General features: G+C 37.7%; 1 protein-coding gene across 2 annotated transcripts in view; it reads right to left on the bottom strand.

The window, feature by feature from the left end:
- Positions 1 to 19,777, bottom strand: part of LOC147624337 (MADS-box protein GGM13-like) — a 39,717-nt gene that overhangs the window by 1,003 nt on the left and 18,937 nt on the right. The gene's annotated exons all lie outside the window — the stretch shown is intronic.

Genomic DNA, 19,777 nt, shown 5'->3' with positions numbered 1-19,777 from the left:
AATAAGGCTTTAAGCATGAGGCCTTATGCATAAAGCATTATGAATAAGGCTTATGCATAAAGCACTATGCATAAGGCCTTAAGCATTAAAATATGCATGAGGCCTTATGCATAAAGCCTATGAATAAAGCTATGCAAGAGGCCTTATGCATAAATCCTATTATGCATAAAGCATGCATGAGCAATATGTATAAATAAGGAAGGATTAGTAATCCGTACATGCTAAAGCTTATGCAATTTATGCCGCTATGCAAGCCTTATAGAACCTGCGCCGTTATGCAAGCCTTATGAAATCTATGCTGAAGTTTATGCATAAAGGATGCATGAGGCCTTATGCACAAATCTTTAAACATAATGCATTATGCATGAGGCCTGATGCATAAAAAAGCTTTAAGCATAATCCTTTATGCATGAGGCCTGATGCATTATGCATGAGGCCTGATGCATAAAAAAGCTTTAAGCATAATCCTTTATGCATGAGGCCTTATGCATAAAACTTATGCATAAAGCATTATGCATAAGGCTTATGCATAAAGCACTATGCATAAGGCCTTAAGCATGAGGCCTTAAGCATAAAACTATGCATGAGGCCTTGTGCATAAAGCATGAATGAGACCTTATGCATAAAGCTCTGTATAGGCTTTATGCATAAAGCCTATGCATGAGGCCTTATGCATAAAGCTATGCATGAGGCCTTATGCATAAAGATATGCATGAGGATTATGCATAAAGCTTATGGATAAAGCATTATGCATAAAGATTATGCGTAAACCTACAAAACAAATCCCAGCACCCCCAAGGGTGCAAATACATTACCATCTAGATTGAACTAGATAAGATATGTCTCATGGTGAGTGAAAAGAGTCTTCCCACCACTGGCCAATTCAACTTGCATAGGCTTCCCTCATTTCTGTTCTAAGACTAGCTTACGCAAGGATCCAGGGGAAACGAATGAATGAGAGCTCACAGGTTTCATAACTCAAAATTTCCATTCAATCCCTTGTTTCACAAAAACAGTACCACTCTGGACTCTCCGTTGGGACCAGCTGGTCAGCCACCAACGAGATCCAGTAAGACAGATTGCAATAATCATTTCGTCGACATACATATATATATCTTCCTCGACATACGTATGGGTGTCCTAAGCACCACGAGCCCATACATCTCCTAGTCAAAACCCTCCAGGATCCTCCTTAGGTGTCGTGGTACTTCACTCAGGGACCACTTCTTCGTCGGCCCTCGCCCTCGTATCGGAAGCACACCATTTTTCACCATACCTAGGCTGGTCAAGACCTCGGCAGGTTTTTGCCACGTGAGCTATCCCTTAAACACTCTCCGCCAGCTGTTGCAACCAAACTTCCCTTAGATAAACATATATGCCAAATATTTCCTCTAGCATTCTGGCATAAGACAGTCCTTTAAGAAAACATATTTTCTATGCAAGTTTTCAGTTTTGATTTTGTTTGAATGCAATGAATAAATCTTAAATTTGTATTTCAATACTTCTAGATCCAGGTCTGAATTCCAAACAAAATTTCTCGAGTTTTGTTAACTTGATCCTTAGATCAAAATCAAAAGTCTTAACTTAGTTTCAGATTCGGTGGAAAATTTGAGTGCATTTTTCCTGAACTAGGCACATCATCATTGATTGAAACTGATGAGAAGGAATTAGGTCTTGGTCAATAGTCTGAATCAAAGTTTGGGTCTGGAAAGGTTCTTCCTAAACTATCTTTCTCGAAAGGTAATATTTTAATTTCTCTTTTTCTAAATTTCGTTCGTCGAATATTTGCTTACAGATTTCTAAAACATGAATTTCCTATGAGGAATAAAATAATCATTTATCTCGATTTTCGACTTCGATAGTTTCATTGAATTTCTTCATAACCATCTTAGTGAATATGAAACGATAGCATTTCTTCTCACAGATCATCTACTTATTCATTTTTCCAATTTTTACAGAAATTAAACAGAGGATTAAGAGAACCCTTATTTAAATATAAAAATTCTATATGCATCTATTTATGCATAAAATCTAATTCTGATGAAAGTCACACTTTTATCATCATAAAAATCATTTATGATGACAATCACTCTTTTAATATGAAAGAATTTCTTTTATGCATCCATTTATGCATAAAAATCATTTATGATGAAAATCACACTTTTAATCTAAAAACAATATCTTTTATGCATATGTTTATGCATACAAATCATTTATGATGAAAATCACACTTTTAATATAAAATATATATCTTTTATGCATATGTTTATGCATAGAGATCATTTATGATAAAAATCACTCTTTTAATATAAAAGAATTTCTTTTATGCATCCAATATGGAATAATTCATTTAATTTCAAAAATAAATTATCTTTTCCCATCCAATCATGGAATTCCAATTGTAATGGGAATTCCTCTTTTAACATTTAATTATTTCTCACAGATAAATAAATTTATCTAAAAATTCATTTTTGAAATTGAATGAATTATCCCATAATTCCAATATGATAGGAAACCCTCTTTCTCCAATCCAATCATGGAATTCCAAATGTAATGGGAATTTCTCTTTTAACATTTAATTATTTCTTATAGATAAATAAATTTATCTAAAAACTCATTAATTATGCATAAACCTAAAAATCAATATTTCTATGATTACAATGAGAATCAATCAGTTTATCTAGGATGATAATTCCTAAAATATGGTTGGAAGTCTCTTTTCATACTTTGAATGAAAATGTTTTACGTGTAATTTTTACACAAATTTTGCCATAGCTCTTGCTATTACTGATAAATCTCAATTTATTCTAAAAGAATGAACTTTAACATTATGGATATGATTAGAATGATCCCTAATTGGATCATTAACCCATTATGGATTGAATCATAAATTTTCATGAAATAACTAACTAAAAAAGGTATTAATTTGACCTCCAATTAAACAGGCATAGAATTTATTCTTGGATTAGGGAAAAGCTTCATGAGGAGCTTCATTTGGATTGAGAATAGGTCAAAGGAATGACCATTCTTTGAGTGAGAGAGAGAAATTACATAAAAACCATTAAAATTAAGTATAAATAAAAATTAATGTATTTCCTTACTACCATTCGTCCAATGAACTTCAATAGCATTAAAAAGCCATTCCAATTAAGCTTCTCAAGCTTGAGAGGGGTTGAGAAAATATAGAAAAAAGCCATTCCAATTAAGCTTCTCAAGCTTGAGAGGGGTTGAGAAGACAGAAACATTGAGAAAATATAGAAAAAGATCAAAATTCACCCTTTACCTTATAAATTGCTTGATTCTTTGATCACGGTAAAGGCCCCTAACCAATCAATTGGTTTGGTATGTTGATGGAGCCACCAATGGAGATTGAAGAAAGAGGGAAGCTCCAATTTCTTCAATTTGGAGATAATTTTAGAGAATAGTAAAAATTATCATTATTTCAACATAATACTATAGTTCTCATATTTTTTTACAAAGGGCTAAGGACCAATTTATAGGAGAGAGAGGCCTCTAACCAAGTCCAACTAATTTCTAGGATTTTCTAGGTTCAGTTTGGTTAAATTTGGATAAGATTTGGACCTAGTTTGGTTCCCTTTTGATTTGGTTTGATCCAAGAGAGAGGAGAGATAAAAATATCACATTATTTTTTAGTTTTAAAACTCATTCAAGCATGTGAAGTAGGCGCCTCCTTGAAGGGACTCCCCTTTCTTACAAATGTGTCAAAATGGAATCATTATACCCAAAATATCTCTTTTTTTTGTAATACTCATAGTCTTTTACTAATAAACCTTGTACATAGTCAACTTTTCATCTTATGTGGGAATTCACTCATTTTTGGGTATCTTCTTTTACAAATTGGATCTATCTCCTCCCCACACATAGATTGATCCTATTGGCCCATAGGAATCTTAATTGGATCATAATCCAAAAATTTATGAAAATCTAGACCCTTTGGCTAAGGTACTTTATACCTATTTCCAATTAATTCCAATTGCACATTGGAAAGTTATTTTTGAAGTTCTGTTTCAGGGGAATTAATTTTAGACACTAGGAGGATTTTTATATCCAAAAATATCTTAATTTTGGACTATCTTCCTCTAGACATTTTCTCTCTCTAGATCAAAAGATGGTAAAGCAAAATCTTTCTTTTATTTTAGAGAGGGGAATAATTATAAGATCAGAAGGGGAGGTTCTTACACTTGCACACCTCAAAAAGCTGGAGGGAGGAATCCTACACAAGGCCAAGGATTTCCTGGTTGGAAATACAAGATGCTATTAATTTTGGAAGGAGACAAATTGGCAGATATTGTTCTTGGTATTCTTGCATGCCCTCCTCAACCTATTGATCCACTTCAAAATGATATTATTATCGAAGGTCCTATTTTTGAACAATGGAAAATTGATCATGCACACTGCACTCGTCGTGATAAGGCTGCTCGTCGGTATATACTTTTTGCCCTTAACAATTCACTCATGCTAGATATTTATCCACGTCATACGCTATATGGGACTATCTTATCACTATGTTTGAGAAGAAAACTATTACAGAGATTCTGTATCTCCATAATCTTCTGGGAAAACTTAAATTCAAGGCAGGTACATCCATGTCTAGTCACATTAAATCATTCAAAGGTATTATGAATCAACTTTCTGCTGCTGCAGGGGATCCTATTCCTCGAACCCAATTGGTTACACACCTTCTTGATACGGTGAAGAATTCTTTGTATGATAATATTATCACTATATTATCCAACAAGGATGGAATTGACTTTGAGCAAACATGTGTTTCTTTGATTGAATATTCTCAACGTCATGATTGTCAAACGTCGGTAACTCATGAAACGGTCATGATTGCCCAAGAGTACACAAAATCAAAGACAACCTTTGCTGTCCAGAGACGTCCATTTCAGCAACGCCCTTCTTCCTCCTCCCAATTTACATCTCATGGCTTCAAAAGAGGAGGTAATTCTTCTCATCTGAGATTTCCTCAAAAGTGTTGTTCTTATTGTGACAAAACTGGTCACTTGGTATATCTGAATGTTGGGCACGAGAGTAGGGTGAAGAATACGGTATTATAAATAAGCAACCTTGTTTATCAAGGGGTTCTTCCTCTTCTGCAACTTGTGAATATTATGGGAGCACAAGGAGTTCATCCAATCGATGCTTCAAGAGGAGGCGTTATGATGAAGATCGAAATCAAGCTTATACTACTCAACAAAATCCTCATGATGAAGGCAATGTTCATCAAGAGGCTAATTTGGTTCATTTTATAATGTCTCTCCAGAAAAGGTACTACATGTTTGTGATGGTTCTCTCTTTATTGTTGATTCTGGTGCTACACGCAAAACATGACATATCAATTGCAATGGTTACACAATTATCATCCAACTCCTATCAAGAAAGTGGTTTATCTTGCTGATAATACAACTTGCCAAGTAATGGGTATTGGCGACTTGTATTTGGAAACTTCTTCCTCAACCAAAATATTGCGAGGAGTTTTATATGTTCCTAATTTACAAAGAAACTTACTTTCTGTTGCGCGGCTTGTGGATCTTGGTCTATTTGTTGGATTTGATAATACAAAGTGTCGCATCGAAAAGGATGGCACTACTATTGTGGTTGCTCCTCGACATGGTAATCTCTTTGAGCTTTCATTGAATGAGGATGTTGCAAATGTTGTTACAGCTCTAGGAGATCTGGATTGTAAGCTATGGCATCATCAGTTTGCTCACTCAAATTTCTCAAAGCTTCTTGATATTCATCGTCATCATGATCTTGTGAGAGGTATGGACCTCAAATCTCACCTGCATATGGGGATATGTGAATATTGTGCTCTAGGCAAACATCATCGTAAGCCATTTTCAATGTCTACAAATATTCATTCAAATAATCTTTTGGATCTCATTCATACTGATATTTGTGGACCCTTTCCTCCATCCAAGTCTTGCTAGCATTACTTCATTACTTTTATTGATGACTATTCACGGTATACAAATGTCTTTTTGCTACGACATAAATCAGAAGCATTGGACACATTTAAGAGGTACCAAATATATGTGGAGAATCACACTGGTCGAAGAGTCAAAATTCTCCAAAGTGATAATGGTGGTGAATATATTTCTAACTTATTTCATGATCATTGCATCAACCACGGCATCCACCCCATGAGTATACTATTCCATATTCTTCCCAACATAATGGAGTTGCAGAGCAAAAGAATCGTACAATTTTGAATGCAATCAGATGCATGCTTATTCATTGTGGATTATCTCGCTCTTTTTGGGCAGAAGTAGTATTGACAGCCGTTCTTGTTCAAAATCATCTTCCAACTACTGCACCTTCTAAGATTCCAATCACAGCTTGGACAGGCCAAACTCCTTCCATTGCACATTTCAAAGTCTTTGGGTGTATTACTTATATTCATGTCCCAAAAGAGACAGGACACAAGCTAGAACCTTCAGGTTTGAAGGTTATTTTTATTGGTTATTCTGACAACTCAAAGGGTTACAAGTTTTACGATCCAAGGTCTCAAAAGGTAGCTGTTAGTCGAGATGCTATATTCAATGAGCAATTGATGGGAGGTTCGTGGTCCACAGATGATGCTGATGATATAAAAACATTACTAACTTCTTTTTCTTTTCTACTTTTGGACAATGATTTGCATGCTGACAACACTCTTTTGATGGATATTGGAGACAAGTCTATTGATGTTCATTCTACGGTTTCAAACGAGACTGCTACAGATCTTGATATCTATGTTGATCTCCCTATTGAACTTGAGCACAGTGCAAATCATGTATATGATGATGATCTTGAAACCTTTAATCACGTATTGGTTTTTTGTGAAGATCCTTCAACTTATGCAAAAGCTATGTCCTCTCCACAAAAGGAACAATGGAAAGAAGCCATGGAAGCTAAATATGAGTCTTTGATCTCGAAAGGTACATGGGTTCTTACCAATCTACCTTCTGATCGTACTCCTATCAAATGTAAGTGGGTTTACAAGACTAAAACAAAGGCAAATGGATCCTTTGATAAATTCAAAGCTCCTTTAGTTGTTGCAAAGGGATACTCACAAATTGCACGGATTGACTATCATGACACTTTTTCACTCGTAGTTCGTAGTACAAGCATTCGAGTACTACTAGCTTTTGCAACTCAGTTTGATTTGGAAATACATCAAATGGATGTTAAGATTGCTTTTCTTAATGGAGACTTAAAGGATGAAATATATATGGAGCAACCTGAAGGATTTTCAATTCCCCGAAAGGAACATCTTGTATGCCAACTCCACCATGCTTTGTATGGACTAAAACAAGCTTCACGATCATGGTACATCAAGATTGATCAATTTCTCACATCTTAGGGGTTTTTTTTGCATCTCTGATCCAAATCTTTATATCAAGCAGAATGTGGATAACCATTTTGTGATATTGGCTCTTTATGTTGATGACACCACTATACTTGTGTCTAATAATCTATCTTTCATGCAACAAGTAGAAAAGGTTTTATCCTCAGCCTTTGATATGGTGGATCTTGTGGACATCCATTCATACCTTGGTATCAAGTTCAGAGGTATCCTCACGATGGTATTTTGCTTCTTTGTCAAAGAAATTTTATCCAAGATATTGTTCAAAAGTCTGGATTGGCTATTGCACATTCGGCAAACACTCCTTGTTTTGCAAGCTCTACTAGGAGTACTTCTGCAAATATTGAGGCTCAATCATTAGCTTTAAATCAACCCTATGCTAATCTTGTTGGTTGTCTTCAATTTGTGGGCATGAGAACTTGTCCTAATATTCTGTTTGCATAGCAAATCTGTTAGGACAATACTTGTCCTCTCCATCTACAAGACATTGGTCTCAAGCTAAACGTGTTTTAAAGTACTTGAAGGGAGGGCACTCCAGATTTCGGACTTGTATATCACTGTCAAGAAGACATATCTTCATCAACTTCTCTTAATCTTTTGGGTTATTCAGATGTTGATTGGGCAAGCTCTAACTTGTCCATGCGATCCACCAGTTGGTAATTGCTTCTTTTATAGCTGTTTGGTATCTTGGGCTAGCAAGAAACAACGCTGTATTACAATTTCTACTACAGAGTTGAATATGTAGCTGCATCCTTAGCAGCTCGTGAATTGGTTTGGCTTCGACACTTGCTTGCTGATATTGGTCATTCTCCTTCCTCAAGCACTCCTCTTAGATGTGACAACCAAAGCGCTATTAGTCTAGCCAAGGACTATGTGCAACATAGCAAGTCCAAGCATATTGCAGTTCATTATCACTATGTTCGATATGAAGTAAGGAAAGGAGCAATAATGGTAGAACTTGTCCAACTGATCAAATGATTGCATACATTCTCACCAAAGGACTCCATGAAGCTCGATTTACACTTTTGCGACGATCAGAACTTGGAGTTGCGGCGGCCTCTCTTTTTGGAGATTAGCACATCTCACGTCATGTCAATTTTGTCTAGACTTGTACATAGCCTATAGTCTTTAGGACACTTCACACATTACTTCAAATCATGCACATTTATTCTTTGTACTTTGTATATATAAGCACATTGCACATGGACTTTAAGGTGGCATTGCTCATTTATATGTAGGAGCTCAGGTTTTTTCCTTGTGCTCCCAAGGGTTTTTTTACTCGCAACTGGAGACCTTTCTTTGAGTGGGGGTGTTGGAGCTATATATAGCTAGCCCTAACTCACTCTAGGTCTTGCCTATATAGATGTGACTTGTGACTAATATGATTCATTCTTGTGGAGCATATGTGGTGTCTCTTGTCTCGTCTCTTTGCCTCTCTCAATAGTTTCTGCAGCAATGGAGAGCTTAGAAAAGCAAGAAAGAGGGAGAGGGAGCTTGAGACTGAGGGAGCTGGAGAAGGAGGGAGAGCTTGAGAAGTATGGAGTTTCTGATGAAATGGAGAGCTTAGAAGAGGAAGAAAGAGGTTCAAAATGAGCTTTCCAAACGCAGAGTATGTTGGGGGGGAGTTTGAGAGGAAAAACACACTTTTGAGAAAAAATAAAAGCTTTTCTTTTTTTAGAGTTTCTAATCTGTGCAATTCTAGGTGGGGGGACCTCTAAGTTTGGCCCCAGGAGGTAGAGATAGCCATTTTTCGGCTATCCACATTACCACAAGGAGCTACCTCGGCCAAGGAAAATCATATAAACTCTTTGTCATAAATACCTTTTCACTGTAAATAGGTCTGTGTGCGTTAGGGACTTTACCCATATCTTCTATATATTTTTTTTGCTAGCTACTCATCAAAAATAAATAAAACTATTATGGCCCATTTTGTGTAAATATTTTATTTTATATAAGGGCCTAAATATGGGATCTCTATTTTCTCAAATATGTAAATACTTCATTAGGCGTGTGTGTTACAAAACCTAAGTATATTTTATTTATTTATTATTTGTTATTATTATTATTTCTTTATATTAATTTTGGACCATCATTGTACATATGCTTCAACTTCACCATGCATAAGTAAATCCTATGCCCTCACATTTCTACCCACACCATGATGAAAGCCTACTACCCAAATCACTCTTTCCCTTAGACTATTTCATCTTTTATTCTCTCATCTACCCTAAAATAAATGAGGGTCTCCCTCCCTTTTGACTTCCATAGTTTAGTATTTTTGTATATATTTTTTACTATTAAATATTTTATATATTTTTATTAAATACTTTTTCATATATCAATTATTTTTTTATATTTTATTCACAATTAGATCTCTTGTTTATTTTATTTTTCTATCATAATAACCATATTGTCATGATATGTTGACTAGTTAAATACTAGCTTGTTTTTTCTTATTATGTAAATCCTTTATAAAATGGAAAAAATCTCCTCCATGCAAGTGTACACATACACTTGAGTCTCTAAGGTCAGGGTATGATGTATTGGGGGGCCCACTCTTGGAGCTATCAAGAAATTCCACCAATGGGGACCCACACAAAGATTTTAAAAATTCAGAAAATACATGATTCTGCTGAATTTTTTGCCCCCGCCTCCACTCTGAATTTGGACTAGTCATCAAAAGACAAAAGTTTGCTCGGGAGCTCAGGAAAATGATCAATTTTTTTGAGAATTTTTAGATCTAATGGTGGTGAGATATGAATTTTTTATTGAAGCCCAGTCTGCCCACTTTTTGGCACGGTACACCTAGTCTCTTCTCACCTCCCTTACACATTCATCACCTACACACTTACTCATTCCTTTCTCACTCCATCAAACCTGCAAACTTCATGTCCTCTCTCACCCTCTCCACCTTTTTCCTCTCCTTCCATCTCCGTGTGCTCTCATATCTACTCTACACCCATACCTCATCTCCATTTCTCTCCCTACTACTCGCATATTACTAAAATATTTTCCCAATCTCAAAAAATACATAAAAAATATCATAAATGTATCATATTAACCTCTGCAAATATGGGGTTTCCATCTACAAAAACCCCCATGTTCTTCACCTCAATCAACTTTTGTGGCGTCAAATGCAAGAGGGAGATCGGCGGTTAACTTAAAGATCTACACATGGGAGAATCCAAGCTTCTTCGAGCTTTCAACCACACAAAGGATCTTTCCAAATCTTTACTCCTCTCACTCAACCTCTGAGCCCTTCTCACCCATTCTGTACATTGTATTACTAACCTTTTATAGTGATTACTAACTACTAACCACTAACATTTGTAAATAAGCACCCACTCTACTACTTTTGGAGTAGGCATTACTACAAGTTATTTGCTCAAACCTCTACATCACACTCTCCGCTCATCTTCAATAATTCTCTCACCTTGAGCCCACATCCATGTGACTCAACAAGGGACAAGAAGAGGCCCACTCTCATTTCAAAATAAAAAATCCATAATCTATGATTTTTCATAATAAGATTGATTAGGCTTAATCCTAATTGGGGCTTCTCAAACCTATAAATAGAGCCCCTTCCATTCCTTGTAAAGGGGAGATTACACACATTGTACACCACTCTCAACTCTAGTGTGTAAGGAGATAGTGAACTTGTGAGCTCTCTCTATACATCAATACCTTTGATTGCATAGAGAAGCTTGAAGCTAGTTATGTCATTGTGAGGGCTTGAGTGATGCCATACTCCCTATTATAATTGTATCTTACCTTTGTGCATAAATAAGATTAGTAGTTTAGGTGCAATTGTGTACAAAATCTTGGACTCCTACAACTCCAAAGTTATTTTACCAAAGCGGTACGATGTTTGATTTAAGGTAAACTCGATCCTTGTATTTTGTGGTATGATTTTATGCTTGGTGGCTTGAGGGCCTGTTTTTGATTTATTGTCTTTCATTCCATGGTAAGAGGGTTGTATGGTGAGAGGGCTCCCGTAACCTTAAGACCATGAGTATACTGATAACAAAATCAAGCTTATATTGTCTCTCTAAGTTCTTCTCCAAGTTTGGTGTGCATCCATTTGTGTTATGCTAGTCTCCTCCACACATAATATCATATGTTATGAATGTTTGTTGAGAGTGTGTGTGCCTTTTGATTGATGTATATGATTAGCTTGTATTGATTTGCTACAAGGAAAGATTTTTGGTGTCCTAGTTCACACATAACTAGGTGGTGCCCCTTTTCTTGTCGGGTGTGTGGTTTTGGGATTCTTATGTTTGTGATGCGTTGTGCCCCAAGCCCATTGAGCAACACGGAAGCCTTGAGGAGTGCTTAGAGGCCGCTCTTCTTGTTGCCCGCCCTGGACCGCCTCAATTTTGGTGCCCCCACTAAGGATCGAGCAGTTTTTGAATGCGTATTTAAGGTACATCCATCTCTCTAACACATAAATTTCCTTGTTTGCTTGTTGGGTATCATATTTTAAGAAGGAAAGTGGTACTTTTGTGTGATCTTTCATGAACAATCCACCTCCTCCTAATCCTCTTGGGATTCAATTCAACCAGTTTCATTGGGTGCACTCCATTAGAGTGAATGTTTGCATTGATAGAAAAATTTTCTACCAACAACGCATGGTTCTTCTTTTTGGTCTAGAAAGACTAAGTGAGATTTTAGCATCACCTAATCCTGTCATACTTCCCATTGTAGATTACACATTTCCTTTGATGTGCATATTTTCATCTTGTTTTAGCTTAGTTTTATGAATCAAGAAGACTTATACCGTAGGACAATCTCTTATGCTAGGCAAGAAATACACATAGTTGTTGGTAGTAAGTTACAATTTCAGCGTGTCATTCGTCGTATGTTTGGACCTAGGCAAGTAGCAGCCATTAATGCCTCAGTTAATCCATTTATTTTGCCTTTGATTTGTTATGACATAAGCTTTGACGTCTACATTTTCATTTTGCTTTGAAAAAAAAAAAAAAAAAAAAAAAGAAAAAAAAAGGAGTGAGAGGGAAAGAGAGTGAAGGAAGACCTTTGTGCAGTCATATTTGTGCTTCCTTCTTCTCAAGCATGGATACCACTAGGCAAATGAGTGGCTATCCCTTATTCTTTGGAGAGCCCGGTGAGGATGCCGAGTTATTCTTATCAAACTTTAGAATGGCACTCCACATAAAGAGAGTGGTAGGAGACCAAGAATGCTTAGACATGTTTGAGTTGGTCCTACGAAGAGATGCTTCCACTTGGTTTCAATCTCTACCTGCACCCGCACGAGTAGATTACAAGGGGGTCATGCAACTTTTTAGAGACAATTACTTCACTCCTTTGAACACACAAAAGCTATGGCAAGAAATAGTTGCTCATAAGCGAAAGGATCTAGAGGACTACTTGAGTTATAAGCAATAATTCTTACGTCTTTGGACTCTTTGGTTGCGTAGTCTTCCTAACCCTGGAGATGGTGTTGAATTCTTGAAGAAGGAGAGATTTATTGCAGGGATATACCCATCATTAAAATTACAAGTAGATTCAGGAGAGCCCACAACATTTGATGCTGCTAAGGCTAGGGCTAACAAGAAACTCTGAAAGATGAGGTGTATGCTTGGGGGGGCTTTATCTTCGATGACTCAAAGCCTAGGGAAGAGGTACAGTCTTGCACTCGTAGAGAATTACCTGAGGTCACAGTCGAGGTGATAGAAAAGTTAAATGAGTCTTTAAATAACTTGTCTATCCACTTTGCACAAGCTGTGGAACAGAAGGGCCAAGCTAAAAGGGTTGAAGAACGAGAGCAACAACCTAGGCGACTCTTGCAATGTTGGAATTGCGGAGAGTCAAGGCATGGGATGTATAATTGTCCTTGGCCTCGTGGGGAGCCACAGAAGCCTAACATGAATTATCTAGTGATGAATGTAGGTGAAGGCACTAGTCAACAACAACCGATGATTTTGCAGAGGCCCAATGCAACAAGACCACCTCCACGAGGAGTGGAAGGAATGCCACCCTTGCCGGACCCAAATGTACATGTGGTAGAGGTAACAAAGGCCAAGGAGGTAGACATTGAAGCAAATGGTGTCAAACGAGGGCGTGGAAAAGAGAAGGAAAAGGAGGGTGTGGCATCACAAAGTGACCATGGACGAGGAAAGAAAGTGAAGGAAAACAAGGAAGTCAAGAGGAGACGACGTCGTATAAACCTCCAAGATTTCCCCCTTGGACATGGTATGGCTCCATACAACCTTTTGGAAGATATGAGAGGTAAGGGTCCTGATATCTCGTGGCCTCAATTTCTAGCCTTATGTCCACAAGTTAGGAGGGAATTAACAAAGGCTGTGAGCACTAGGAGAAAAACAAAAGAGAATGTGCCTGTTGTAAAAATTTCACAAGCTAAGATGGATGAGGACATTACACCTATATTAGATTGCTACATCAAGGGAAGGCTAGTTAAGAAGGGTCTAGTAGATGGGGGTGCACAAATTTGTGTCATGATAGAGGACCTTATGCAAAAACTAGGCATGCATATTCATGAAACACCTGAAATTAAGGTGAGAATGGCAAACAATAGCAAAGCAAAGTGTCTTGGGATTTGTAAGAATGTTTCTGTGGAAGTTTTTGGCATTAAGAAGGTTGTTGATTTTTATGTTATGTCTACCAAGGGAAGTGGTTATCCATTTATCCTAGGTAGACCATGGCTAATGAGAATGTGAGCTTTGCAGGATTGAGAAAATGGAAAGTTAATTTGCAGGAATGAAAATCGTAAGAAGATTATCTTTGACATGAAGGAGCAACGACAAGAGGAGATAAATGAAGAATCTTCTCAAGGCAAAACAGAGGAGGATTGGACTGATGACGCCTCAGAGGAAGAAAGCAGCAGTAGCACTATGGACGAGGAGTCTTCCATTGAAGTCATGGGGGTAAGATTCAGAGAAAAAGACAAAGAGACACCCTGTCAAGGTTTGGAGGAGGTAGGCTCTCAAGAAGACCAAATTGTGCATGATAAAGAAATGTTTGATGCTATGCTCTCAAAAACGCTTCCATCGGAGGAAGGAGAGGAGTTTAAATGTGTACTAAGGAAATTTCCTAGGTTTTTTGCTAAAGATTACACAGATGTGCGTGGCATAGAGGCCATTCAACACAAGATCGAGCTAAAGCCAGAAGCCAAACCTAAGGCACAAAAGCTACGAAGATTAGGAGTCATCAAGGAGCAAGCACTACTCAAAGAGGTGAGGAAGCTTCTAGCAGCGGATTCATATATCCTGTAGAAAATTCAGAGTGGGTCTCTCCCGTTGTGGTCACTCCCAAGAAGAACGAAAAATGGAGGGTGTGTGTGGACTATCGTCCACTCAACGAGGCGACAAAAAGGGACCACTTTCCTCTTCCATTTCAAGATGAGATCCTAAATGACGTAGCAGGTCATGAGAAGTATACAATATGTGATGGCTACTTGGGTTACTTTCAAATTAGGATTGCATTGGAGGATCAATTGAAAACAACCTTCATCACTCCTTGGGGTTGTTATGCTTTCAGAGTCATGCCGTTTGGTTTAACCAATGCTCTAGCGACATTTCAACGTTTCATGAACATGGTGTTTCAAGCATTCTTTGGGAAATCCATTAGAGTGTTCATAGATGATATTTGCATCTATAGCTCTAAGTCATTGCATGTGCAGAGGATGGAAGAAGGCTTGAAGAAACTCTACGACATGGAGGGCCAACTCAATCCCGACAAATGTCATATTGGTGAGGATGAAGTAATCTTGCTTGGTCATAAGGTTTCTTCCAAAGGCATTGAGGTGGATCCTACAAAGGCAAAGGCTCTTATCGACCTACCATCTCCAAAGAGTCTTAAGGAGGCCATCTCATTCATTCAAAAGATCTACCAACACTCATGCCTCCTTGTTGGGAGTACACTTTCTTTGTTAGCTCTAGTGTTGGAAAGGAAACAGTGGGTGCAGTTTTGTTACAGCAAGATCCCCACAGTACTAGGATGCGGCCCATCTACTTTGTTAGTAGGGTCATGAATGTCTTGGAGAAAGACTACACGGAAGCAGAACTCATGATGCTTGCTCTCATCTTTGCAGTGAGAAAATTTAGATCCTACTTGTTACCAAAACCTTTTGTAATTCTCACTACAGAAAATTTGTTTCCTTGGGTGTCTTCTCAAATGACTATCAGTGCTAGAATCACAAAGTGGGTTATGGAATTGCAAGAATTCCAATACTCTTTCAAGGTAGAAGATAGTGTGCGTGCACAATTGGCAGGGATTCTCACTTATAGAGTGCATGAAAAGGAGATTAAGGTGCCTGAAGTAAAGACCCTACCATTGCCACCACCCAAAACTATACCTAATGCATTCACCTTGTTCTTTGATGGAGCTTTTAGAAAAGCCATAGGTAAAGCAGGGGGAGGGCTGGTGGTGCTCAACCCAAATGGAGAGGTGGTTATGAAGGAGAATGTCAACTTGCCAAGTTCTACTAGCAACAATGAAGCAGAGTACGACATACTACTTCATGGTTTGAAGGTGTGCATCAATCAAGGGATACAACGTCTCCTGGTAAAAGGGGATGCACTTCTTATTGTAAGGCAAATTTTAGGCATTTGGGCATGCAAGAATGAAAGATTAAGGCAAAAGGTTCATGCTATCCGTAGGCTGTTTAATCAATTTGAGGAGGTGTAATTGTATCATATTCCTAGGAAAGAAAATGAGGATGCTGATCTACTTGCACAACAAGCTATTGCATGTGTTAAGAAGGAAATGCAAGTAGTAGTCTTGGCTGCAGTGGCTATTAAGCAACCACGGTACCAAGGAATGGAGGCACTGGCTCCCATAGTGAGCTACATCTTGGAAGGTGAATTCCCACAAGACTTCACAAAGGCACAAAAGAGGAGGCTCATGAAGAGGGCAAGTTCTTTCTTGTTCTTAGAAGGTGCCCTCTACCAAAGAGGAAAAGATCAAGTGTACAGAAGAGTACCAACAACCAAGGAGATTCCAGCCATTTTAGAAGGTTTGCATGAAGAAGCATGTGGTGGCCATTTTGCTCAAGAACTAACTGTGAAAAAGATTTTGCTTGCTGGGTATGTTTGGCCAAGCTTACATGTGGATGTCCAACATTGGTGTAGGAGCTGTCATAACTGCCAAGTCAATGGTAATAAGAGGTTGCTACATGGTCCACGCCAATTAGTCATTGCAAGTGGTCCATTTGAAAAATGGGGCATTGATGCTATGGGTCCACTACCTAGAACTAAAAATGGAAAATTGTACATCTTAGTGGCCATAGACTACATGACTAGGTGGGTGGAGGCTCAAAGTGTGGCAAGGGTGAATGGAAAGACTGTAAGCAAATTTGTTTACACTCATATATGTTGCAGATTTGGCACCCCCTTGGAGATTGTTTCTGATAATGGTCCAGGTTTTAGAAAAGGTTTGCTCACCGAAGTTTGTGAAGAGCTTCATATTTCACATCATCATAGCACACCCTACTATCCCCAATCAAATGGGTTTTAGTAGAGAAGGCTAATGGTGTCATTGCAGGAATCATAAGGAAGATGGTGGAGAACAAGATGAAGCTTTGGGATGAGTTCCTTGATGGAGCACTATGGGCATACCGGACTACCTACCGCGAAGAAATGGGGTTTACGCCCTTTCACTTGGTTTATGGTCAAGAAGCATTGCAGCCTATTGAGCTCAACATTCCAACAATGCGGCTACATGGAAAAGGTGGACTAGGAGATCAAGATGCATGGGTAGATCAACTTCTCACTTTAGTTGAGCTAGAGTGGAAAAGAGAAGCTGCATACGAGTGTTATAGAAGAAAAGCCATGCAAGCAGCAGAGAAGTTCAATGCAACTTTGAAAGACAAGGGCATCAAAGAAGGAGATCTTGTACTAAGGTGTGACAATCGACTTGATAATCGGTTTGATGCCAAGTTTGAAACTAGATGGCAGGGACCATACATTGTCAAGAAGGTTTTCAACTCTAGCTATTATGAGCTCATGGATTTGGATGGCAAAGAACATTCTAAGAAGGTTAATGGCTACAGACTCAAACCATACTTGAGTCGCATTCTACCGACAGACTTACAGAAGCAACCACAAAAAGGAGATAAAAGAGCATGTAAGTTATGTGGTTTGAGTGATGAATGTGGTGCAAAACACAAGGAATAGAAGAAAGATGGACAAGAGAATCACATTACACCGCTTGCTTTAGAAGGCCTACATTATGATGGTACATGAATATACCATCATCTAGGGGGAGGGCTAAATGATAGCCATTTTTTCGGCTATCCACATTACCACAAGGAGCTACCTCGGCCAAGGAAAATCATATAAACTCTTTGTCATAAATACCTTTTCACTAAAAATAGGTGTGTGTGCGTTAGGGACTTTACCCATATCTTCTATATATTTTTTGCTAGCTACTCATCAAAAATAAATAAAATTATTACGGCCCATTTTGTGTAAATATTTTATTTTATATAAGGGCCTAAATATGGGGTCTCTATTTTCTCAAATATGTAAATACTTCATTAGACGTGTGTGTTACAAAACCTAAGTATATTTTATTTATTTATTATTTGTTATTATTATTATTTCTTCATAATACTTTTGGACCATCATTGTACATATGCTTCAACTTCGACATGCATAAGTAAATCCTATGCCCTCACATTTCTACCCACACCATGTAGAAAGCCTACTACCCAAATCACTCTTTCCCTTAGACTATTTCATCTTTTATTCTCTCATCTACCCTAAAATAAATGAGGGTCTCCCTCCCTTTTGACTTCCATAGTTTAGTATTTTTGTATATATTTTTTACTATTAAATATTTTATATATTTTTATTAAATACTTTTTCATATATCAATTATTTTTGTATATTTTATTCACAATGAGATCTCTTGTTTATTTTATTTTTCTATCATAATAACCATATTGTCATGATATGTTGACTAGCTTATTTTTTCTTTTGTGTAAATTCTTTATAAAATGGAAAAAATCTCCTCCATGCAAGTGTCCACATACACTTGAGTCTCTGAGGTTAGGGTATGATGTATTGGGGGGCTCACTCTTGGAGCTATCAAGAAATTCCACCAATGGGGACCCACACAAAGATTTTAAAAATTCAAAAAATACATGATTCTGCTGAATTTTTTGCGCCCTCCACCACCCTGAATTTGGACTGGTCATCAAAACACAAAAGTTAGCTCGGGAGCTCAGCAATATGATCAATTTTTTTTGAGAATTTTTGGAGCTAATGGCAGTGAGATATGAATTTTTTATTGGACCCTAGTTTGCCCACTTTTTGGCAAGGTACACCTAGTCTCTTCTCACCTCCCTTACACATTCATCACCTACACACTTACTCATACCTTTCTCACTCCATCAAACCTGCAATCTTCATGTCCTCTCTCACCCTCTCCACCTTTTCCCTCTCCTTCCATCTCCATGTGCTCTCATATCTACTCTACACCCATACCTCATCTCCATTTCTCTCCCTACTACTCCCATATTACTAAAATATTTTCCCAATCTCAAAAAATACATAAAAAACATCATGAATGTATCATATTAACCTCTGCAAATATGGGGTTTCCATCTACAAAAACCCCCATGTTCTTCACCTCAATCAACTTTTGTGGCGTTAAATGCAAGAGGGAGATCGGCGGTTAACTTAAAGATCTACACATGGGAGAATCCAAGCTTCTTCGAGCTTTCAACCACACAAAGGATCTTTCCAAATCTTTACTCCTCTAACTGAACCTCTCAGCCCTTCTCACCCATTTTGTACATTGTATTACTAACCTTTTATAGTGATTACTAACTACTAACCACTAACATTTGTAAATAAGCACCCACTCTACTACTTTTGGAGTAGGCATTACTAAAAGTTATTTGCTCAAACCTCTACATCACACTCTCCCCTCATCTTCAATAATTCTCTCACCTTGAGCCCACATCCATGTGACTCAAGGGATAAGAAGAGGCCCACTCTCATTTCAAAATAAAAAATCCATAATCTATGATTTCTCATAATAAGATTGATTAGGCTTAATCCTAATTGGGGCTTCTCAAACCTATAAATAGAGCCCCTTCCATTCCTTGTAAAGGGGAGATTACACACATTGTACACCACTCTCAACTCTAGTGTGTAAGGAGATAGTGAACTTGTGAGCTCTCTCTATACATCAATACCTTTGATTGCATAGAGAAGCTTGACGCTAGTTATGTCATTGTGAGGGCTTGAGTGATGCCATACTTCCTATTATAATTGTATCTTGCCTTTGTGCATAAATAAGATTAGTAGTTTGGGTGCAATTGTGTACAAAATCTTGGACTCCTACAACTCCAAAGTTATTTTACCAAAGCGGTACGATGTTTGATTTAAGGTAAACTCGATCCTTGTATTTTGTGGTGTG

This window comes from Cibotium barometz, chromosome 25 (genome assembly GCF_041138505.1).
Source record: "Cibotium barometz isolate CiBa-2024 chromosome 25, ASM4113850v1, whole genome shotgun sequence".
In the NCBI taxonomy this organism is placed as follows: Eukaryota; Viridiplantae; Streptophyta; class Polypodiopsida; order Cyatheales; family Cibotiaceae; genus Cibotium; species Cibotium barometz.
This window is presented reverse-complemented; position numbering and strand designations above follow the sequence as displayed.